The sequence below is a fragment of the Myotis myotis genome, unplaced genomic scaffold (assembly GCF_014108235.1).
Source record: "Myotis myotis isolate mMyoMyo1 unplaced genomic scaffold, mMyoMyo1.p scaffold_m19_p_3, whole genome shotgun sequence".
Lineage (NCBI taxonomy): Eukaryota > Metazoa > Chordata > Mammalia > Chiroptera > Vespertilionidae > Myotis > Myotis myotis.
In genome coordinates this window covers 178,790,515-178,814,802 of record NW_023416335.1, presented here as the reverse complement: position 1 = coordinate 178,814,802, position 24,288 = coordinate 178,790,515, and the positions used below count along the sequence as shown (strand labels likewise).

Below are 24,288 nucleotides of genomic sequence, written 5' to 3'. Positions count from 1 at the left end.
CCAGTGGTCCGTTGGCGACCGCTGCCTTAGAGTGAGTGACTGGTGAAGGATATTTGCTGTGGCAGTCAGGGTTTTACTTGTCAGCACCATAGAAAGCACGATTGATTATTTCTAGATCATAGTTTTCCAAGGCATTCTCCTTGTGAACGTTAAACTACTCTTATGTCTGTATCAGATTTAATTTGTGGTATGTAAGGGAGGCGTAGCAATCCCAACTTCAAGGATCTATGCTGTATTTTGGGTAAATACCAAGGAGTACAGTTGCTGGAAAGAGTATATTTAGTTTTGTAAGAAACTGGCAAACTGTCTTTTATTTTGCATTCCCTCCAGCAGTGAGAGAAATTTCCTGTTGTTCCACAGTCTCACCCACATTTGGGGTGTCAGTGTTTTGGATTTGGGCCATTCTAATAGGTGTGTAGAATCTCCTTGTTTTAATTTGCATTTTCATGATAATATATGATATAGAGTATCTTTTCATCTCTGTGTTAGGCATTTTCACATAAAAATACTATTTTTCATTGGGAAGGAAGTGATCTTGTCCCCATCTTACAGATGTGGAATTTAGGGAGGGGTGGCTAAAATTATATTTTGGGGAGAGAAGACCTTCTTGCCAGGAGGGCAAGCTGTGAGTCCTAGTTAGACGCAGTGTTGCAGGGCGGTTGGGAGCACGGATTGCAGTAGACAGGGCTGGGCTCATGTACAGACTTTGCCATTTACTAGCTGGTAACCTGGGTCATAGATTATTTAATCTTCCTGTGCCTCTTGCCTCATCAGAAAATGAAGAATGAATTACATGCATAAAATATATAGAACAGTAGGCTGACACACAGAAAGTGCTATTAAATGAAGTGTTTAGACAATTTTTTTCCTAGCTCTGGCTTGTAGCAAGTGATTCACCCGTCTGTGACCCTGTAGCAGAGTCCTCTTCAAGGGTGAGAGAGTTATATCCAGGCTGGTTTCCCCAGCCTCCCAAGGTCGGAGTGGACCTGATGATTTTTGTTTATCAAGTCATCCTCCTCAAAGACCCTGCACTTCCCAGGGCCATAGAGCTGTTGCCAACGTCAGTTATTAAAAAGATGCACCAGGTGCACTTATTTCCAAGAGCTCTGCAGGTGAGAAACAGGGTCAAGGAGGTTATGACTGTCCCAAATTCACTTCCCAGCAGAGCTGGGATGAAGGAGTTTGCTGTTGTCTATGCTGCTCTAGAACATGTAGAAGACAAGGCCAGTTTTCTTTTTGGAGCCTTGATTTCAGACAGTGTGAATGAACTCACTTTTCTTGCGTCAACTTGTGGTCCCTGGCACCGATTCAACAGCAACAGGAACCCCCCAATTTGGGGTGCAGTGAAGAAGGAAACTTGATTCAGTTCCAACAGCTCAGGTGTGATACAGCATGACTGCGGAACAGCTCGGTGTGTTACAGCTCAATTAAGAAGCAGCATGGCCGTGGCAGCGGTCACAACCACCTGCTCCTATACGCTTCTCTCTGCCTTGCTCTGCACCTGTCTGCCCCACTCTGCCTGCTCTGCTTTGGCAAGACTTCTTCCCTATGGGAAATGCAGTCTTCTGTTTTCAGTGGAAGGGGAAAGTGTGCTCCCTGAGCCTAGGGAAGTTGACTTAACAGAGAGAGATGCCCCACCCCTGACCTCTGACTGGACTGTCCTGTGCAAATGAGGACTCCTCATCTTCACAGTTTGGTTCTCACTGTCCTGATTGGTTATAATGGAGCTGCTCTGATTGGTCAGTGAAGATGCTCTTGGGAATAGAGCTGCAGAACTCCGATTGGACAGGGAATGCCTCAGTCCTATTGGTTGAAATAAAATTTCCGGAACTCCTTTATAAGGCCTGACTCAGGTGGCAGGAACACAGTGCAGGCAGGCAGTTCAGTACAGGCTTCTCCCTGAAGTGCAACTTGCATGAGAGACCCCTATTTAGAACTGGCTACTAGCCTCTGTTTTTGTTGGTTTGTTTTTAATTTGAGCCCAGTTAACCACCAGGAGCCCTTAGTAATCTTCTTTCTCAGGGTCCACACTTATGTAGGCTGGACCATTGAGACTCCTGGGTTCAAAGTGCCCACTGGGACCTGTGATGTGCAGGCTGCTGCTTGCCAGTTTCCGCATCATGCCAGGGCAGCTTGCCTCTTCTGTGAGCACCTCTGCTGGCCACTCCTCTTAACACAGTTTCTCTCTGAATTGTGCAGGGATTAGATGTCCATTGGCTTCTGTGTGTTTCCCATGATTCTGACTTATTTCCCTTCAGTTTGCTTTAATCATTTCCCTTTGTTATCCCTCCCCCCTTATTTATTCTTATACACTGGCCCATATGTGTTTATGCCATATTTCCTGTACCTGGGGCTTCGGAGTAGACGCTTCTTTTTTTTTTTAACCAGGTTGGGATGGGTTGTTCCATCTGAAGATAACCAACCTTTTAACATATACACACATATATATATATATGTATACACACACACACACATTTATATTTATTTCAGAGAGGAAGAGAGTGGGAGATAGAAACATCAATGATGAGAGAGAATCATTGATTGGCTGCCCTCTGCACACCCCCTATTGGGGATTGAGTCCACAGCCCAAGTATGTTGGTTGACTGGGAATCAAACCATGACCTCTTGGTTCAGAGGTTGATGCTCACCCACTGAACCACATTGGCCAGGCAGGAGTTGGACTCCTGACCTTTAGAGCCATTGTTAGGCAGTGAAGTGGTATGAACTGGGACATGGTATGAACTGATAGAAATCCGTAATACATGGTTTCATATGCTACCTGCAATGGGAAAGAGCACACTACACTAAACCTGAAACTGTGGGAGACTACATATAACTCCATCTAAGGACTTTCCTTCCTTCAGGCACTAAGACAGGAAATGATAAGGTTTCAGAAATGTGTAAAGTATAATCTTCCTGAGTGCCTGGCATAAATAGTGTTTAAATATAAGGATACTCTTTTCTTCAACTTAAGGTAGCTTTATTGCTTATGCTTTTCTTTGAACTGAAATGAGGACATTTATTCAAGATTAACATACATTATGAAACAGCTCAATTTAGGAAATTAGATAATTGTTTAAAGCTTGCTTGACTGCGCCAACATACTGTAGTATTTTTCAACTTCAGTAGTAGAATCTTTGCTCTATATTTTTTGCTTTTCTTAATGTATGCTGAAATTTTCCCATCAACTTATGTTTTAAACAGACAATGAAAATCATTGTCACTTGAAATTAATTAGTGTTATTTTAAAAATGAATCTCTTCCTCACATTTGAACTTACTCTTTGTTATGGTAGGGTCTTTTTAACATTAGTTCTCTGAGACCATTAGGAAAAAAAATGGGGGGAATTTTAGAACATCCGTGCAGATGACCTCTAGTCAGAACTGCCAGGTCTTTAACCACAGTGTTGGGATATTTCTTACTGTCCTGTAGCAGTATTGAACAATGGTTAATTGACAGCAATAAAGCAGGATAATCAAAGCTGATAAGCTGAGAAGAGGTTAACTAGAGCAACGTTTAGTACTTAGAAAAATTTCTCAGGTAAGAGGTGGTCAAAATCTGTTTTTAGGACATCATTTGTGTTAATACCAAAATACAACTTAAAGCCACAAGTTTATTTGTTTTATCTTTTTTTTTTTTTTTTCATTTTAAAAAATTGTCCTCCTATCCTCCGATGAATCCTTCCTTGTATGGGAGAAGGAAAAGAGAAATTTGTATCACCTAGCAGCCTGCATTGCCACCACAGGAAATAGCATGTCAAGTTCCTGCTTTATTCTAGACCTTCCTCCTGGCCATCCTTTACCCTCATTTGCTGAGGGTGCCAAAGTCGGTGCTAGGTGCTGGGACTGTAAGGAATGAGACGGGATTCATTGTACAGTAGGGGAATGGATCTCACACACAACACAAAACAGTGTCCTTTTGTTTGTTTAGGGAAACTGTATGTTGAAGGACTATTTATTACTTCATCGGTTTTATTACCTTTGTAGTTTACTTAATTTAAATGAAAAACCAGTTAACTTTTAAAATTTTTCCTGGTCTTAGAAAGCAGCTCTTCCAGGGGTATACTTACCAAAACTCTCCTGCCAACGCACCACACCTCCCACAGAGCCTGCACTTTCTGAGCCACAGTAAAGGCAGCTTTATGATGTCTGCTTTGCAGAAGGAGCCTTCTTTTTCTCTTCTTCAGGCCTTTCTCTCCCAACATCACCATCAGTTTGATGTTTTCTCTTAAAACTTTGGCCCCACCATGTGTTCTTCCTTATCACTGGACCACATCAAAGATCATGCTATTCCTTTCTCAGTGCTTGATGTCCCAGTGTTGCATTTGTCTGATGTGTGTTCTGTAGGAAAATACAGCTTCTGTTAATACGGTTATCTTGTCCTTTAATCTGTATGCACTTGAGTGGTTCTTTTGGCTGACTCAAATTGGAGTAATAGATCTTCAGTAAAGACACCTCACTTATTTGATGAGTATTTATCAAAACTCTGAAAATAGCTCTCTGGCGTATGGGATATTAAAGTGTTAGCGAGGGAAAGGAGACCCCACCCAAGTAATCAATGGATAGCTTGTCTAGTAAAGTTTAGGACATGTATTTTTCAAACTGGTCTAAACAAAAATGATTGCGCGGCTACTTAAAAATAATTGATCATATAATTTGCTTGTCTTATCTTTCTCCTTTGTTCTTGATTTCCTGCATGACATTTAATTACAAATTGTAAGACTCACAATGCATTTCAGTTCCTATGGTTTATGGATCAGTTTATGAGCCCCAAAGGGAAAGGTGCAGGAAAAAGTGGGAATACTTATTAGAAGCAGCGTGGGTTATGTAAATACCCTGGGATGGGAGTCTGGTAGGAAGAAAGCAAACACCTGAGTTCAGATCAGGGCTCCACCATTCGCTGGCCATGTGAGCCTAGAAATCTTTTTGAAATCTTAGTTTCCTCGTCCACAGAAAGGGTATTCTAGGATTTACCTTCACAAGGCTGTGAGCAGTGTTGCCTGGCACTTACTGAGTGCCTCCTATTCTCTAAAGGCAGGAACTGGGTTCTGATCAGGTCACCTCATCTTTCTGAACCTCAGTCCCAGTGTGGGGTGTGCAGGAGGCAGCGGGTCAGTGATGCTCTCTCATCATTGATGTTTCTACTAGAAGCCCAGCGCCCGAAATCGTGCAGCCTTGCTCACCCACGCAGCCTCGCCATGTTCGCAGCCCCGCCCACCCGTACCTGTCTTTGGTCGTTAGGGACACAGACCTTTTATATATATTAGGATTTCTCTCCCCCTCTCCCTCCCTCTCTGGATGATTAAGAACTCAAAGAGCAGTCCGGCCGGCATCGTGGCCCAATGGTTGAGCATCAGCCTATGAACTAGGAGGCCACAGTTAGGTTCCCTGTCAGGGCATATGCTGCCTCTTTACGTCCCCCACCGGGGACTGCGCTTGCAACTTGGGAATCGAACCAGTGACCTCTCGGTGCTGGAATGATGCTCAATCCACTGAGCCACACCAGCTGGGCTCCTCTGGCTTCTTTAGAAGATAAGTAGTAGGTCCATGGAGGCCAGGACTCTAACCCATCTGATATAAGAGGTGAAACAGGAATTCTGTGATATCTAGTTGGCTTCAAGCCTACTCATTTTCATTAGAAAAAAATGTAATGTGATTGCTAGTCTCTTTTTCTTGTAAAACTTGGAAACATGCAGTAAGGCATCTTTGCACTGCAGCTGTAACACTATGTAAAAAATAATATGGAAATGAATGGCATTTTTATAAAAACTATTAAGTTATATGAAGTGTTAGTTTAGTAACCAGATTTGGAGACAATGTCTCCATTCAAGGTTATAGTAGCTGAGCAGGGAGAACCCAGGTAAGGAAGGGGAGGCTTTGGACTAACTTCTCCCTTGCTCAGTTGTGTTTGAAGTTTATGCATTTTCTGGTAGCTTGCTTCAGATTTGGGGGCTTCCAGCTCTTTCTTTTTACACTCTTTCAAATTTAATATTTCATATTGTTTTATAACTAAGAATTCGATTGTAACTTTTTGGTGGCATTTTCTATTCATAATAAAAGTTGTTCAGTTTCTTGGTATATTAAAAAAAATTGTTGAAGGAAGATGGTCTTGTTACTAAAGTAAACCTTTCTATAAATAAATGCAGAAACATCTGTTAAGGGCATAGTCTGAATGTAGCAGACATAAGAATTGCGTCAATTCTCGCCCGTGTAGCCAAGATTTCTTTCTTAGGCTTTCTTTCTAGCATCATGGCAGAGTTTCACATTCTCACAGCATTAGGCGATAGAGTGGTCAAAGAACTGGTGCCACGTTACACTCTTTGCTGCCCAGTGGTGGTAATTTGTGCTCACCAAGGAAAAGTGCGGCGTGCTTTTGTGTGTATTTTTTAGTAACGAAAGCTTGACTCTCTCCTTCAGCTTCATTTTTAGGCCCTGTCCTCAGGCAATTTTCCAAATATCTGTTAAACTGCTTTCAAGAAATTACTGTGGGATCGCAGGGAGCTTTGGTCAGGAGAAAAACGAGGCAGGAAGTCTCTCCTAGATCACCATAGGCCCATCAAATGACCTTTTTAAGAAACAACTGAAATTCCTTTCCCAAAGGCACAAAAATACTAATTGAAACCAAACCAAACAAACCCACCCCACAAGCACTGCAATTCAAATGACTGAAGGGAGGGTCCGCAAGGGGAGGAGAAATTCTTGGGAAAACTATTTGAAGCTGAAAGCTTGTGTATTTTTGCTCTTTCATGAGTATAAGTTACAATGGGGTGATTTAGTATTTTTAAGATAAAAGTTAGCCAGGCCAATGAGAACACTGTGTACCCTTTCAGGTGCCTGTGCCTGGTGCTCTACCCTCCCTCAAGACTACCTCACACTCTTCCCGCTTGAGGACAGACTCCGGCTCAACAAGGTGAGTCTGTAAGTTTGTGCTCCTTACTGCATCCTAGAAGAGTATCACTTACAGGGATTTAAAAAAATATATTTTTTCAAAGTTTGGTAGGTTTTAAGAATTGCAGCCACTGTGAACTCTTAAGAATGATTTGTAAGCCGTTTATCTAGGTAAGTGTCAGTGTGGTTAACAGTGGTATCTTTTGCCACTCTAATGTAAATCCTAGGTTCAAATTTGGGTTGATGCTGCTAGCATTCGGTTCCAAATTTGGACTCTGAGGCAAAATTTTACAAATTATATCACCACTCTTGGGCTTCCTGAGCACGCTTCTAGTAATGCTTTAAACCAGGGGTGGAAAACATCCTGCCCATAGGCTATATTAGGCCCGCAAAATCATTTGGTCTAGCCCTAAGTGGTTTGCCTCACTGGATAGAGTGTTGGCCGGTGAACTGAAGGGTTCCAGGTTCAGTTCCCATCAAGGGCACATATCTTGGTTGCAGGCCCCATCTCACATTGATGTTTCTCTCTGCCTCTCCCCTTCCCTTCCATTCTCTCTAAAAATCAGTAGAGAAAATGTCCTCCAGTGAGGACTAACAAAAAACAAAACAAAAACAAAATCATTTGGTCCAGCCCTGTCAAGGCATTACGGTTGAGTTAATTAAATGTTTGACCAAATATAGCAGGCAAATTTTTAAGTTGATGATTTTGTATGGCCCATGAATCTATAATAATAAAAGGGTAATATGCTAATTAGACCAGACAGCTGAATGACCTCTGGATGTCATTCCGGACGAAGCTGCGGCAGTGGGGGCCAAGGCAGAGGCAATTAGGGGTGATCAGGCAGGCAGGCAAGTGGTTAGGGGCTATCAGGCAGGCAGGCGAGCAGTTAGGGGCGATCAGGCAGGCAGGCAGAGTGGTTAGGAGTGATCAGGCAGGCAAGTGGTTAGGGCAATCAGGCAGGCAAGCAGTTAGGGGTGATCAGGCAGACAGGCGAGCAGTTAGGGGCGATCAGGCAGGCAGGCAGAGTGGTTAGGGGTGATCAGGCAGGCGAGCAGTTAGGGGTGATCAGGCAGGCTAGTGGTTAGGGCAATCAGGCAGGCGAGCAGTTAGGGGTGATCAGGCAGACAGGCGAGCAGTTAGGGGCGATCAGGCAGGCAGGCGAGTGGTTAGGGGTGATCAGGCAGGCGAGTGGTTAGGGCAATCAGGCAGGCGAGCAGTTAGGGGTGATCAGGCAGACAAGCGAGCAGTTAGGGGCGATCAGGCAGGCAGGCAGAGTGGTTAGGGGTGATCAGGCAGGCGAGCAGTTAGGGGTGATCAGGCAGGCGAGTGGTTAGGGCAATCAGGCAGGCGAGCAGTTAGGGGTGATCAGGCAGACAAGCGAGCAGTTAGGGGCGATCAGGCAGGCAGGCAGAGTGGTTAGGGGTGATCAGGCAGGCGAGCAGTTAGGGGAGATCAGGCAGGCAGGCGAGTGGTTAGGGGTGATCAGGCAGGCAAGCAGGCGAGTGGTTAGGAACCAGCGGTCCTGGATTATGAGAGGATGTCTGACTGCCAGTTTAGACATCCTCTAATGCCTATCTAATGATTTTGTATGGCCCATGAATCTATAATAATAAAAGGGTAATATGCTAATTAGACCAGACAGCTGAATGACCTTCCAGATGTCATACCATCCTCTAAAACTGGCAGTTTAGAGGATGTCTAAAACTGGCAGTTGGACATCCCCCAAGGGGTCCTAGATTGTGAGAGGGTGCAGGCTGCGCTGAGGGCCCCCTCCCATGCACGAATTTTGTGCACCAGGCCTCTAGTGATGTTATAAATATCCAAATGGCCCTTGGCAGAAAAACGGTTTCCCACCCCTACTTTAAATGGACAGTCTCTTATAAACCAGAGACCTACGCATTTCTAGCAGTGAAAGGCTAGAAGGTTTCGATAAGTCTGAAATACATCCTATAGTTTGAGCTTTCATCTCTTCAGTAGTGTTACTAGTTGGCTCCATTAAGTAAAGGGCACACAGAATCCTTGGAGGTGAGAATACACAACTAAATTATTTTCCACTTGCTTTTCATATGTTTGATGTGTGTAATCTCTTAATCTCTTGAACATTCAAGTGACTTACTGGTCCCAGGAGGGAAAGTAGTTTGACTTTATTTGTAGTAAGTGAATTACTTATGAATAAACTGTTCACATTTTACAAGTGGATAAACTGTGTAAGGGTACCAATCAGCATGCTGTCTCATAAATTCCTTAGTCCCTCATTTGCAAAAGTTACGTGTTTGCATTTTTGCCTAGATGATGCATTTCAGGGGTCTCACATACATTCATTCCCCCATGGAATAAAAAAGTATAACCTTAGAGCCTTCTAGTAATTACTAGACTGTGTGGAAGGAATGGATTTCTGGAAGCACAAGTCTGTATTCTCGTTGATTCACTTGTTCTGGACTCTGTTGCATTGTTTGTGGGTTAGGAAGCCAGGGCCAGGCCACTAGTGTTGAGAGTCAATGATAGTCTGATTATAAAAAGGCAGTTGTGTATGTCCATGTGAGACCTGAAAGATCCTAGTTGAGCCCTGCTTGTTGTAGCGCCTATTTGTAATACAGTCTAAAGAAGAAAAGCATAAGAAAACAAAAAAAGTATTATGTAGCTGAACTGACTAAAGTTCTCTCCATGATTAGATAGGCACTTGAATTTTAGTTTCAGCTTCCACTGCTGATAAAGCTGTTTCATAAATCTTACTTTTATACATCAATTATTTCTGTTCAGGTGGGTTTATGTAGTATTAAATTATACCAAGAAGGAATTGTAGTTCAAGTTTAGTATTGAGGGATTGTGTACATTGAGTTTGAACAGTTTAATTATTTTGTTTCTTTTTGAAAGCTACTAGTTATCTGCTAATACAGGTAGGAGATGTATGAGTTGCTTGGAGTTTGCTGCTGAAAAGTTTTCATTTTTTCATTGTTTCTGCTCAAAGGCTCAGTACACTAAAAATTAAATGACTTTGATTCTTGACTTCAAGTGCAAAGAGGCTCCTTTAGCACACTGCTTTATTTTCCTTTTGAAATTAAGTTTTGTTTGTTTTACAAACAAAATGAAGGGCTCCTGGGCTAGGGTATAGCTAGCTATGCATGACATTTGTAAAACTTTTTGCCTGTGCTGGTTACTAAAGTAACCCGGCTTACTCATAGAGGGAAGGGTATGTGAGTTCCCCAAGTCTTTATGAATGAGGCATCTAATTTTAGACATGCTAACTTTGATGGGCAACAAAACCAGCTTGTAATTCTCAGTATTGTTACACTGCAAACAACCTTAGCTTTTTTCATGGAGTTACTTTAAATTTTTAATGTCTTGCAATCAGATTATCTCTACTAAAGCACATTTTCTCCATAAAGATGCAGTTTTCCCCATCATTATTCTTTTAAAGCATAATGATAGAGAATAATTCAGTTTATTACAAGTCATCTTTGTTAGGTTTATAAATTTGAAACTATGAGAGCAAACCCATATTTTCTGTTAAAAAAGACAGATTGGGTAAAACAAATAAGACTTTAATATTGTTTATTTGCTTCTCTTTCTGTTTGAAATAGGACTTCTCCAATCCCCTTTTCTTGTACCTTCCTGTAAAACCATTACTGAGGGAGAAATAATAAACAGGATTTAGCTCTATACATTTCCTTCAAAATGGCCTTGCAAATAATTTCCCATAGTTTCTGTGATGAAGCATATGGTGGTAATATACTGTGCCTCTGGTAATGAGTAGTAGTTTCAAAATACTCCCCACATTTTATATTTTAAGCGTGTATGTGTGTGTTTTCAGGTTAGGTTTTTATATGCTTATTCTTGGTTTTCATGGTTTAGATTGGGACATTTCTGAGTAAAACTGATAAAGCAATGGTTTATTGTTGTTACAGGTAATTCATGCACACAGATTTTAGGAAGCTTGAAATGATCTTGGGGAGAAAACAGCTTGGTAGAAGGGGGGCCATTTTCTGTAATTTAAGTTGTCATAGTAACCTGAATCAAGACACGTACTTGGAATCCAGGCCTGAAGAATTTCAGTGACAATAAACATTCCAATCGCATTCATCATCTGTTTTTTTTTTCTTCCAAGAAAGGAGCCATCTATTGTGACCTAATTATTTCATTTCTGTTTTTAGAACATGGGTAGCAGTTTGCATTTTTTAGCTTTTTGAAACTTCCCTGGTAGAGTAAAAAGGAAAAGTTTAGCTGTATATTTGAAGTTGACATTTTTTGATGATCTCAAATTCATTTCAGGTGGCAAGATAGGTTCACTATATGTTTACTTAATGAAGAAAAAAAAAACAGGATTTGAAAAAATTGAAATGTACATTTGTTAAATGCAAGGCTAATGTTAAGAGTATTGAAGTCTAGTTTTTACAAAATGCTGATCTGGGAATGTTTTTATTTTCCTAGTGTCAAATTGTTAATATTTTTATTTTATGTCATTTTGGATTATTATCTTAAATACAAGTGTACTTAAGTAAAAAAAGATGAGATATCGTTTTTATTAACAGAATGAGTTTACTTTGAGAAATTGTATCCAGATATTATTTTTAGATGGGCTATCTTTCACAGAGAATAGTAGGATTTTTTTTCTAAAGAAAAAGCTTTTTTTTATTTGCTTCTCTCTTGCCTTTTGCAAAATACTGTTTGTTTATTAAGATAATATGCAGTTAAAATTGTTCTCCATAAGTAAGGAATGTTGAGAGAAATAGGATGTAAGGGTGTGAGTGTCCATTCATTTTAAGAAACTTGGAAAATAAATTGGAAGAGTTTGTGGCTAGTCTAAAGTATATATATATATATATATATATATATATATATATATATATATACACACACACACACACACACACACACAAAATTAGAAGTTATGGGATGTAACTGTAGTTATCTGTAGCTAAAAAGTGTTAATAATCTTACGTATGAGAATCTTAAATGAATAATTCTTTTAAAAACATAAATTAATAAAATTTAAATTTAGAAAGTATAAAGGTAGATTTAGAAAGCCTAAGCAGTCCATTTACTGGCAAAATGTAAAGGGAAATAAAATCACCCATTATCTCACTGTTTAGAAAATTCCTCACTTAATATTTTATGAGAAGTATCTGTAATTTTTAAAACAGAATTGGAATTAAGCTGTCAATAGCAAAAATACTAATAATGGTGAAACTTTATCTTCTTTTAGAATTAACAGCATAACCAGCTATTATCACTCTAACTAAAATAGCGTTGAAATATCAAGGTAGTGAATTAAGAAAAGAAAAAGGACTGAAAGAGAGAATTGGAAAGCATAAAATTTTATAGTTAATAAATCACCAAGATGATAAACTGAAACTAATAGAGTGTAGTAAGTTTTCATTATATATAATGTAATGTGACCTATATAGTAGTAATAACCAGTTCAAAAATATGAGGGGAAAAAAGAGCCCATTCATAGTAGCAACAAAAAGTATGCTGAAGATTAAACTTTGTAAGAAATGTGAATGGCACGTAGGGAAGGAAACTATTAAACTTTACTGGGAAGATGTGGACACACTTTCTAGATACAAAGACAATTAAGTAATTATTTTCATTCTCTTTATATTTGTAAGTTTAATATAATTTCAATTAAAATTTCAGCATTAATCTTTTACAGGTTATTGATTCTGAATTTCATTTTCATAGAAAAAATCAGAGCCACAAAATGCTTATATACAGAGGAATAATAATGTAGGAGAACCTGTAATGCTAGATATTAATAAAAATATAGTATGATGTTATAAAACAGACAAATATTTGGAAGTGAATAGAAAGCCCAGAAGAATGTTGTATTGATAAAATGCCATTATAAATAATTAATATAAAAGTATAGTAAAAAATATACCAGATGAGAATGCCCATGAATATCTGCTGGATTTTGGAAAAGATAAATTAAAATGCAGTAGCAAAGGTTAAAAAGGAATGATTTATATATAATTGCATTGAAAATAAAAAAAAATTTAGCATATGCCAAATCACTAAAAGTGTTCTCTCTGTATATAATACCTATATGTAAAGAATTATTTCAAATTAGTAAGAAAATACTCAATGCCCAATTAAAAATCAGTTTTGTAGTTTTTGGTAGACTGTTTAATAAAGAATATATACAGATATAGACCCAAAGACTTGTTTAATATTAATGTTTAACAAAGAAATGTTGTATCTTGTGTGCTATATTATTAAAGACTCAAAAACGTGCACATGACCTATACATAAAATGTAACATAAGCAGACCTATATAATTCCTAATATTGGCAGTGGGAGAGTTAAGGCTCTATCCCAGCCATGGGCAAACTATGGCTCACTGGCTGGATCCGGCCCATTCGGCTGTTCTATCCGGCCCGCGGAGCCGAAAGAGCGGAGGGTTCTCTTGCTCTCCCCTCTGCTCCTTCACCAGCAGCAGTGTTAACATGGCAACGTCGGGAAACACGGCCGCAGCTCCTTCTTCTGAGTCCAGTTTAAGAACCCATTGTGGCCCTCGAGTCAAAAAGTTTGCCCACCCCTGCTCTATCCTATATAATAAAAGCCTAATATGCTAAGTGTCCGGTTGGCCGTTCAACCAATCAAAGCATAATATGCTAATAATATGCTAAGGCCGCTCAACCTGTTGCTATGACATGCACTGACCACCAGGGGGAAGACACCCCAATGGGTAGGTTAGCTTGCTGCTGGGGTCTGGCTGATCGGGACTGAGCCAGATGGGCCGGACATGCCCTGGAGTCCTCCTGTGGTCCCTCCCTGGCTGGCCAACCTCCCGCATCCCTCCCCGACCCCCGATCATGCACCGGTGGGGCTCCTCAGCCTGGCCTGCACTCTCTCGCAATCTGGGACCCCCTCAGGGGATATTGGAGGGCCGGTTTCGGCCCGATGGCAGAATGACCAGTCGCTATGATGTGCACTGACCACCAGGGGACAGACGCTCAATACAGGAGCTGCCACCTGGTGGTCAGTGTGTTCCCAGAAGGGGAGTGCTGCTCAGCCAGAAGCCAAGCTCACGGCTGGCGAGTGCAGCAGTGGTGGGGGGAGCCTCTCCCACCTCTGTGGCAGCGCTAAGGAGCGGGCCTAAGCTGGCAGTTGGATATCTCCCGAGGGTTCCTGGACTGTGAGAGGGTGCAGGCCAGACTGAGGGACCCCCTGCCCCCTCCCTCAGTGCATGAATATCATGCACAGGACCTCTAGTCTATATATATAAAAGCCTAAGTGATCATTATAACCAGTAGACCGAACAACTGGTCAACCGAACAACCGGTAGACCAGTTGCTATGACATGCACTGACCACTATGGGGCAGATGATCAGCGCAGGAGCTGCCCCCTGGTGGTCAGTGTGCTCCCACAGCCAACCTACTGTGGCTGGCCAACCTCCCATTGTCCCTCCTTTCCCCCAGCTGGCCGGGTGGTTAGTGCACTCTCACAGCCAACCTCCCATGGCTGGCCAAACTCCTGTGGTCCCTCCCCCCGATCAGCCCCAATCGCTGGCCAGGCCAAAGAACCCCACCTGTGCATGAATTCATGTTCCGGGCCTCTAGTGTTCATATAATGCAACTATAAGGTAGACTACTCTGTAGCCAATAACAGAATCTGTTTGTTTACCTATTTACCCATCTACTTATCTAGTTTAACTATTTAATTAAATGGAAAAATAATAGTAACTTAAAAAGTGACAATGTAAAGACATAACCTATCTATACTAATAAAAGAGTAATATGCAAATTGGTCACAATGCCCTCATAGTCACAACTGGATATGCTAATTAGTCATGACCAGATATGCTAATTAGTCACGACCAGTATGCAAATTGACCATCACTCCAACACACAAGATGGCTGCCCCCATGTGGTCAAAGATGGCTGCCCCCATGTGGCCACAAGAGGGCTGCCACAAGATGGCGTGCCGGGGAGGGCAGTTGGGGGCACTGGGCCTGCCGGGGAGGGCAGTTGGGGGCGACCAGGCCAGCAGGGGAGCAGTTAGTCATTGATCAGGCTGGCAGGGGAGCAGTTAGGAGGTGATCAGGCAGGCAGGCAGGCGAGCAGTTGGGAGCCAGCAATCCTGGATTGTGAGAGGGATGTCCGACTGCCCATTTAGGGCCTAGAGAGGGAGTCGGACATCCCCTGAGAGGTCCCAGATTGGAGAGGGTGCAGGCTGGGCTGAGGAACACCTCCCAGTTCATGAATTTCGTACACCGGGCCTCTAGAGTGTGTGTGTGTGTGTGTGTGTGTGTGTGTGTGTGTGTGTGTGTATGTTTATATGCCTAATATGCGAAGTATCTGACCATTTGACTGTTCGATCAGTAGCTATGACACTCACTGACCCCCAGGCGGTAGATGCTCCGACCGGTTGGTTAGTCCTCTCGCAATCCGGGACTTCTTGGAGGATGTTGGAGAGCCGGTTTTGGCCCGATCCCTGCAGGCCAGGCCAAGGGATCCCACTGGTACACAAATCCATGCACCGGGCCTCTAGTGTGAATTATAATATCCTTATATCATCACATATTTTTAAAGCATATTTACATAGACAATAAATTAGAAGGCAGTATATAAAAGTACTAATGATGATTATCTCTAAGAACTACAGGAAAATAATTTTTGTTAACTTTAAATTGTTATTACAGATTTTTTAATACAAACGTATTTATATTCAGAAAATTGAAAATAGATTTAGGTTAAAAAAACAAATATTTAATATTTCATTATATGCCTTTTTGAAAAGAATGTACTTACTGTAAAGACATATTTTTTGTGATGAACTATACGCAGAAGTTAATAACAAGGGATCTACAGAGTCACTGGGCAGGGCTGAACAGACTGTATTCCTGGCTGCCATTCACATTAGACGGTGATGTGTACCTGTGCATCTGGTATCGTGCTTCCTGGAAATGTGGGGCCCAGCATCCCTGGGAATGATAAAGGCATTGTGTCCCTGTGTTTAATATATCTGGAAATTTCACAGCTGTTTGTTCTTCTGTCTGTATAAATTACTTCAGCTGGGCTATTGGGTAAGTTTTATGTGTAGATGTTTCTTCTGTGTTATGTACTTACTTCTCACACTTCCCTAATGGATCTTTGTAGTCCACTGGACTAACATTGTAGTTGGTGATCATCACTCACAGCACATGTGGTTCCTCAGTTTACAGTGGAGGGTTGATCTATATTGTTTGAATTAAGCACTTTTTTGGCACTGAAAGGCATGAATGATATTGTTGAACCACACCCACCTTTTCCTGTAAACTCTCCTGTGGTATGCAGTTTTTCCTTTGTGCTTTCCTGTTTTTTGGATGAATCATAATCTAAATAGGAGACATTCTTTTGGTAAATATTTCAAGTATGAATTTTTATATGCATCTAGTAGACTGTGTGAATCAAGAACATTTGTGCATCCGCTGTAGAGCTGTTTTACTTCCTTGGGGGAAAAATCTAGTTGCACCTTGAAAATTGATAGAATAATTGATAATATACATACCAAATGTGTTTTTCTTATAATTTGTAAACAAGTTCTAATACTACAAAACATGAGGAAGTAATAGACGTCAAGGTTTGGATCATTTGCAAAAGGATAAAAGCCTTTTCACCATCACCTTCCATAGTTCTCTTTATTAGCAAATCTGTATTCACACCTAGTATTGCTATGTTTAGGTTTGCAGAGAATCTACTGGGAGTTAGACAGGTAGTAACTAATTATAGTCATGTCATAAATTATGCAATAGTGGAATGAAGAAGGTGCTGTGGGAGCACTTTAACTGGGTAGAGGTAAAGGAAGGCTGTTGATGGATATCACTTGAGCAGGTGAGTAGGTTTCTAAGGAGCGGGAGAAGGCCACCTAGGACCGCCTGGCAAACAGTATATGCAAAGCCTAGAAAGGAACATAGGAGCATGATGTGTTTGGGGCAAACAAGTGCAGCTGAGTGTGAATTATGGTAATTACTTGAAAGGATCAAAATGATTTAAAAGTAGACAAAGTTGTAGTTGGAGGATAAGTAGAAGTATTAATGATTTGGAGTAGCCCAAACTTCAGATATCTCTGTAAGCAGGAAGTTGCTCATGCTTTTTATTCCTGATAATTTGTGTATAATCTCAAGAAATTAAATATGTAACATAGTCTTATGCTTCAAGAAGATATTGCTACTTTCACATGTTCTTACTCTTAAAATTAGATATAAATACGTAACATTAAAAGCTATACTGTTTCCAGCAAGTTGATTCAATATTCCATTCAGTTTGTTAATATTTTCTCCTGTGAGCTGCTCAAACCACTTTTATTGTGCAGATTCTTTGCAGATTTTGCCTTACCAGAATGTGAATTGTGTGGAGGATGAAATAAAGATTGCTCTTTTTTTTTGTACAGCAAATAATGGTTTTAGAAAAACAGACTGATATTTACTGCCATTTTTTTTCCATTTTGTTTTCAAAGATTGTTAGAATGTATACTCTGAATCTTTTTTACTATATCAAGAAATAGAAATGTAAATTGTAATTTTTACTGTTAACAAAATAGTTATTTCATCTAGAAATATTTACATTCTAATGTGAAAAATAAAATAATGTCATGTGTGTGACTTACCTTAGCTCTAGTACTGTTTTGCCTGCTTCATTTTGTATTTCTCCAGTGCTACACCACCACATATTTCAAGCATACACATAAAATCTTAATTTTATTTTTCATTTGGAAAGCACTTTGAAGATTCGAATTTGATGTTAAAGAAACCAAGAGGGAGTTGGAGACTGGTTTGCTTCCTCTAAAAATATTCTCTAGGGCAAAAACTCTTCTGCGCATCTTTGTGGACCCAGTGTCTAGCCAAGCAGATAAAGATCAATCAAATAGGTGAATATATCTTTTTATTCTCAGAGCCTGAATTACACTCATTTTTTTTTTTTTTTTTTTTTTTTTACTTCCAATTAGTCCAATGTTCTTTCCTAGCCACTGGTACTTTCTCATCTGATTTACTACTGCAAAATGGATTTATAAAGCAGCAGCATTCCCAAGGTTTCAAGTAATGTATAAATCATAACTGCCAGCTATCATAAACCACCCCCCTCCCCACCCACTCTCACAAGAAATCTAAGCTTAATATGTGAGGACAAGAGGACTATCTGGGCTGAGAACCGGTGGCTATGCGAGGTTATTCCTGAATGAAGTAGAATTCCACACTCAACGATGGATAGCACTTTGTGCTCTTCAATATATTCTTCACATTTTTTGTTGTTGCTAATCCTCACCTGAGGATATTTTTTCTATTTATTTTTAAAGAGAGTGGAAGGGAAGATTGGAGGGAAAAAGCGAGAGCAATCCATGTGATAGAGACACATTTATTGGCTGTCTCCTGCATGCACCCCAACCAACCAGGACTGGGGATCAAACCTGCAATTGAGGCACGTGCCCTCAATTGATTGGAAATTGAACCCACAACCCTTTGGTCCAAAGGATGCTCTAACTACTGAGTCAAACCGGCCAGGGGCCACACTTCTTTTGATAAAACCACAGAGTCAAAACTTGCATTAGGATCATAGGCTTTATTTGTAGACTAGTGTTTCTAAGCAGGTGGGAAATTTGTGAGAACAATTTGTGATTGAAGGGATGCTCCTGGCATTTAGTGAATGGGGGCCAGTTGCCAGGCATTTGTGCACAGGACAGTCCTACATAGTGGAGTTAAAATGGTCCACTCTACTTTCCTAACAAAAAACCACAGTGAACATAACTTTTTACTGAGATGAAAGTGTGGGTGCAAGAGATTAGGGGAATAAGATCAAGAGTTCCTTTTAAGACATGCTGAGTTTGAGATGTCTACTGGATGTCCAAGTGGCAAGGTTGACTAGGTATCTGAATGTGAGGTTGAAGTCAGAGAGAGGTCTGAGCTAGAAATATAAATATGGGAATTGTCAAGTATTTCAAGTTATGGTCAAGTTGAATAGATCACCAGGGAAAATACTAGAGGACTTACATAGTAACGATTGAGATTTGGAATACTCAAACATGAGTAAAGCACTGAGAATAGGAGATTGAGAAGGATTACTAACTAGTGAGGTTGGAGGAAAGCCAAATGAAGAAAGTGCATCAGGAACATGGAGTGATATATATTGATTCTTAGATTCAGCATGAAGGTGTTAAAAATGGTTCACAGTGAGAATTGGAATGGCAAGAAGTGCATGACTAATTATGGAAGAAATAATGATCCTAGTTTTTTAGATCTCGGTATTTCATTGCAAAAGTTATATCTTTATATATTGCATCCACGTATGAATGAATGTGGTAAGCAGTACGATGGAAGTTTTTATTGCAGTTTCTTTGGGGTGAGGCCTGATGACGTTTTGGTTTGTGTCAGCTCCATTTCTAAGGGCTGATTCAGTCATGTGCCCATGGAAAGAAGTCCCCATTGAAATTGGTAGACTTTGACTTTGGTCAGTATTACATAATCAAGAGGCCCTTGAAAATTTCCTCAGAAACTCTTTTCCAAAAAGATTAGTCAAATGTTTCCCAGAATATTTCTCCTCATCCTGATGAGCAATATAATTTTTGATAATGTTAGTTACTCTTTCAGGCCCTTACTTCCTCTTCACCTTCAGTCCCACAAACACCTGAGCTAATTAAGTAAATGTGATAACACGATTAATTAATTTTGAGACTGACCCATGAACTTCAGTGATAATCTAGCATCTTTAAAGCTCTTGAAGCAATTAAGTATAATGCTTATCCTGCTTAATTGTTTATTAAATGGGAGCATATATTAGTTCAAGGTTTGCACTCTGATTGCAGACTGCCTTGATTCAGATCTTGGCCTTCCCCTAATGAGGTGTGTGATCTTGGGCACATTTTGGAACTTCTCTTTGTCATGGTTTCTTTTTCTAAGAGTAGGGTTAATAACATTATCTACCTCTTGAGATTATTATGAGAATTAAATAAAATGATACATGCAAAGCACCTTGAGTAGTTCCTGGCATATGGTAAGTGCTTAGTAAATATTACCAATGGCTTTTTAAAGAGCTGTCAGGCATTTAATATTTTAAAAGTGAGAAAACCAAATCTGTTCTTCTTCCCCAAATAACATTGTAGTTGCCAATGAATATTTGAATGTTGATTATGTGAATTGCAATTATTTAGCCTTTTTTCAGTGGCTGGAAATGGCTTCATATATTTTTGAAGATGGAAGAATAGAAGAAGTCTTCCCATCTGGCCTCGTATCAGTCTATCACTCTTGACACCTAAACAGAACTGTGCTTGTATGTTATTTATATTATTACTAATTACGTGAGCTGAATTTTTAAAAATGTGTGAGGACCGTGGTTAGCATCTACATTTGTTTTTTCTTGGACATTGTGTCCATGATGTCTCCTTCCAGCTGTGCAGTTCCATCTCTGTGCTCTGTCCCTCCACCCAGGTTTATAGAATCAAAATGAAGGAGAGTGTATCTCCCAGAGTAAGAAGATGATGAGGCTTCCATGCAGTCAGCAGCACATTACCCATGGCGTTCTTTGTTGGCGTGAGCTCATCCGCAGGGAGCTTGGCAGTGTTTACCCTATAAAAAGAGCAGTTCTCCTTGTGTGGTGTGCCCACAGGACTTCCCTCCCAGCTTCTCTCATTTCCTTCTATACAGTAATTCAAGTATATTTTATAAACCATGGGAAAACGTGGCTTCTCTATTGAGAGCCATCTGGTGGGACAGCTCTTTAGTGCTCATAAAACTCTTTTAAATAGATGAGTCTAGGTTGGTGCTCCTAAGCAAACTAATGAGAAAAATATTCTTATCAGTGTTCTACAGATGAAGAAATGCCCTTGCCTGAGTTTAAGGGAGTCCAGGGACACAGGGTTAAAATTAGCAGTGAGCCCAGGTCCGCTGACTCTTCAAATCCTGTGTCCTTCCACTTTTATTGCTTTCCAGAGTCACCGAGCTCACTGAGATCCTGTCATGGGACCTGGACTAGTAGCCAAGCCACCTGTTCATTAGGAACTATATTCACAGAGTTAGAAGTTCAAATAATACCCTAAGATATAACCCTGTTGTTAACTGTTGAAAACTTAACTTATTATTATTATTTTTTTCATATTTTATTGATTTTTTACAGAGAGGAAGGGAGAGGGATAGAGAGCTAGAAACATCGATGAAAGAGAAACATCAATCAGCCGCCTCCTGCACACCCCCCAGCGGGGATGTGCCCGCAACCAAGGCACATGCCCCTGACTGGAATCAAACCTGGGACCCCCCAGTCCACAGGCTGACGCTCTGTCCACTGAGCCAAACCAGCTAGGACAGAAAACTTAACTTTTTATAATAAAAGGATCTGGTTTCCTTTTAGCTATATTGTTCATTCTTCCTGGTTATGTATCATAAGCAGTTTCTAACTGACTTTTAAAGGTTAAGTTTAGAGGATGGGCTTTTTTTCATTACATGTACACTTTGTCCTTAAAGTTGATTTCATGTTGATAGATGTCCTTTTTCTTTCAATGTGGCTAGTGTTGAATAGACCTAGATTAAGACTCTTTCTGAAATTTTTGGGAGAGTGTAATTACCAGTTCTTATCCTGTACTTGCTAGGTAGGTGAGTGGTCTCAGGAAGAATAAAATGGTTCTATTTTTGAAACCATTATTTTTCTAAACCTCATTCTAAGTAAATAGCACATTTCTCTGTTGCATGGACAAACCTCAGACCTGTAGCATTGGTCTGAGGAATATGAGAGAGTGGACCTTTGTTGCTCATGGCGTTGTGGTTGTGCCTCTGCTCAGCAGATGCAGCCACAGCTGGCTGGTGCCATATGTCCAGTGACGTGCTGAGAGCTCATTCACTTCAGCAGCATTCACTTTGACAGTGACCTGTCTGTTCCAAGATCATATTCAGTGACCAGTCACTACTGAGTTCTGAAAGACCCAAAGTCCTGTGGTAATACCAAGTAGCTATTTTTATTAAGTAATTATTGTATGTCAGGTTGTATTTAAATCTTCATGTTTATTGTTATTTAGCTCTGACAGATTTAAGGATTATTATTCCCATTTTAGAGCCAAGGAAACTAGTAAATTGTCTGAAGTCATACAGTTATTAAATGGAGAGGTCAAGATTTGAACTCAGGGCTACCTGACCAACCGCTCCCATATGAGGGATGGCGAAATGTGTCATGTGTATGGTCCCTGTGCCCATGGCAGACATAACTAATTGATCGTGGTGTGTGTTCATGCTGATACTACTGATAATCCCTTTTGGCATTGCATTCTTGGCATCTCTAGGCAGCCACGTCGTAGCAAGATGAAACATATGTGCTATCTTTGACTGTAAATGTGTCTGTATTAACTTTCTTCTAAAGTCTAGTGTGTGTTTAAATTGGGCTTATTTGCTTTTAGAAAATAATAAATAGTCTAGCCGACGTTGCTCAGTGGTTGAGCGTCGACCTATGAACCAGGAGGTCATGGTTCGATTCCTGGTCAGGGCACATGCCCAGGTTGCGGTCTCAATCCCCAGTGGGGGCGTGTGGGAGGCAGCCAACCAATGATTTGCTCTCATCGTTGATGTCTCTCTCTCTCTCTCTCTCTCTCTCTCTCTCTCTCTCTCTCTCTCTCTCTCTCTCTCTCTCTCTTTCTCTCACCTCTCCATTCCTCTCTGAAATCAATAAAAATATATTAAAAAAGAAAAGAAAATAATAAATAAATAATTACATGTTCTATACCAGAAACAGGCATGCTAATATTTTTCTATAGAAGTATTGATTGGTCTGGATAACCGAATTTAATGCAGGTTAAATTCCATTTAAAATAGCATAAAAAGTCATCTCCATGTCAAAAAAACCTAAGGCAAGTTGATTACTGATTTATAACATTTACTTATTTGAAATTTTTCTCAAATGGATATTTGAAATAAAAAATTTTTGTGGTACTCAGAGTTTGTTATAATGAAATTAGATTTTTTTTTTAATATAGAAAGCAGAAACTGACTGAAGTCTTCATTAAATTTTTATCATAGATCAAAATACTAATCCTTTAAGAATTAAATTTAGAACTCTTGGCTGTGAAGTCTTTATTAAATTTTATCATAGATCTAAATACTAACCCTTTAAGAATTAAAACTGTGTTATGGCTGCAATTGTGGAAATAAAAATTTGTTAGTATTCAGTTTATTTGTTTATTTGTTTATTTCAATTCTTTTTTCTTTCAGACCTTAACTGCTACTTCAACTGACTTTAAAAAAAATTCACATATGGTCAAATAGATGTTTCAGTGTTTCTCTTGGCCCTTTGATATAAAGGGCTCCACCCACTGTAGGATTATTGAAGAACCTCTTGGCACAGGATTCAGGGCTGGAGTGTTTGAGCCAAGGAGCAGTCATATCTATAATAATAAGCTGTTTTCCTGCCTGCTGCTTAGTGTCGAAATTTCTAGAAATGTGTTCTTTTTCTCTCTCTCTGAAATCTGAGACACAAAACTGAGAAGTAGAACAGTTATTTTTTATCAAAATATGTCTTCAAAGATAGGCCACCGACCAGTATAGTGATTGAGGTGAGATTTAATCCAAATTAATGTGTGAGACTATGGAAAATTGCTTATATTTTATGTGTATCTTTAAAGTTAAATAACATTATACTTGAAGTTACTTAGCTCAGTTTGAAAAGAAATGAAAAATTTTCTCACTTATTTTTGTACTGATGTAGTTAGGAGAAGAAATTATATAATACCTAACGTTAGATGATCTATTGTGTTAAAAGAAATGCTGATTTGAGTGTGCTTTTTGGAAAAATAAATAAAATTAAGAGAAATAACTCAGTAGTGTTTCTGCAGTCACTCTGCTTGTTCTCATTAATACGTTTCTGTTTTTGCTTTATTGATCGGGTCCTAGCTGTTTATACTTTGAAAGTTGGAGACAGTACTTCTCTGTCTGTAATGCTGTGACCACAGACCCCACTAACTCTAGTTAATGATTACTTTGAAGTGCTGGTGACCAGTTGGAGTTTATAATTTGTTACCAAATTACTATTATCCTTTTTTCCACCCTATATTTTGCCTGTCAAGCAGTTGTATTCTCCAAAATTGGAGCATCAGGACCTTCAACTATAGAGTTTAACTAGAGGCAGAAAGGGCCTCTTTTCCTTTGAAACACATGGGAAATTTATTCCTTTTGATTTGTTTTAAACTTTTAAAAGCCTGGAAGTGATTAAGGGCTGTTTGGGGGGGGGGGGGGGGTCTTTTGATTGATTAATTGGTTAGTATTTTTGTTTTATTTTATTTTTGGATTGTCTAATGACTATCCCTGGTTCTGAAGTCTAACTGGTGCTTTTTCTTTGCTTCATTTATAGTAGTCCTTCAGATTAAGAATTAGCTTTTACCTGACCTGAGATTTTAAGATTTCCTAGTAATGTTACACCGTAGCTCACATGTCCAGGATTTTACTTGTAATA

The 24,288-nt window shown here is 39.8% G+C and overlaps 1 protein-coding gene across 4 annotated transcripts in view; it reads left to right on the top strand.

Moving 5' to 3' along the window:
- The window catches only part of RASSF8 (Ras association domain family member 8), a 101,872-nt gene that overhangs the window by 20,396 nt on the left and 57,188 nt on the right, over positions 1-24,288 (top strand). For 2 of the 4 annotated variants that reach the window (XM_036298046.1, XM_036298047.1), the window contains exon 2: positions 6,830-6,909. The exons of 1 other annotated variant lie outside the window; for it this stretch is intronic. The gene's annotated coding sequence lies outside the window, so the exon portion shown is untranslated. Of the gene's footprint in view, positions 1-6,829; positions 6,918-24,288 lie in introns of all 4 variants that reach the window. One more of the 4 variants, XM_036298048.1, reaches the window with a different exon arrangement.